Source organism: Calidris pugnax, unplaced genomic scaffold, assembly GCF_001431845.1.
Source record: "Calidris pugnax isolate Ruff unplaced genomic scaffold, ASM143184v1 scaffold46, whole genome shotgun sequence".
NCBI lineage: Eukaryota > Metazoa > Chordata > Aves > Charadriiformes > Scolopacidae > Calidris > Calidris pugnax.
This window is the reverse complement of record NW_015090769.1, coordinates 1,056,314-1,056,837: the sequence shown is the minus strand read 5'-3', so window position 1 is coordinate 1,056,837 and position 524 is coordinate 1,056,314. Positions and strand designations below refer to the sequence as shown.

Below are 524 nucleotides of genomic sequence, written 5' to 3'. Positions count from 1 at the left end.
GGACCCCGCCGGAAAAACCCCCGGAGCCGGCGCGCAATTACGCAGAGGTGAATAATAATTAACCGCCCATTAAGAGGATAATTAACTCCCGTCGAGCGCCGCCATTCCCGGTTATTGCTGCCCGGGGGCCCGGCGCTGGGACGCTCGTACCGGGGACACCCCCCCACACACCCTCCCCGGGACACCCCCTCTCCCTCCCGGTGCCCCCCGGTCCCGGTGCCGGTCCCGGTGCCGGTCTCACCTCCGCGCCGAGGAAGGGAAGCGCCGTCCGGCTCCGTCTCATCGCCGTCCCTGCGGGGGGGAAACTCCGGGAGCGGCGGCCGGTGGGGGCTCGGCGGCGGCGGGACCCCCCCCTCCCTCTCCGGGACCGGGACACGCGGGTTCCTCCGGCCCGTGATTTATGGGCACCGGGGCTCGGTGGCGGCGGTTGCTTAAGCTCAGCCTCCGCCTCGGGTTTCAGGGCTCCGTAGCGGCCCCCCCGGCAAAGCAACCCCCCTCCCCAGTGTCCCCCCCGAGGACGGGGG

General features: G+C 72.1%; 1 protein-coding gene across 1 annotated transcript in view; it reads right to left on the bottom strand.

Annotated features, from left to right (window-relative positions):
• LOC106885747 (A-agglutinin anchorage subunit-like) overlaps nt 1–524 on the bottom strand; it is a 7,407-nt gene that overhangs the window by 555 nt on the left and 6,328 nt on the right. The gene's annotated exons all lie outside the window — the stretch shown is intronic.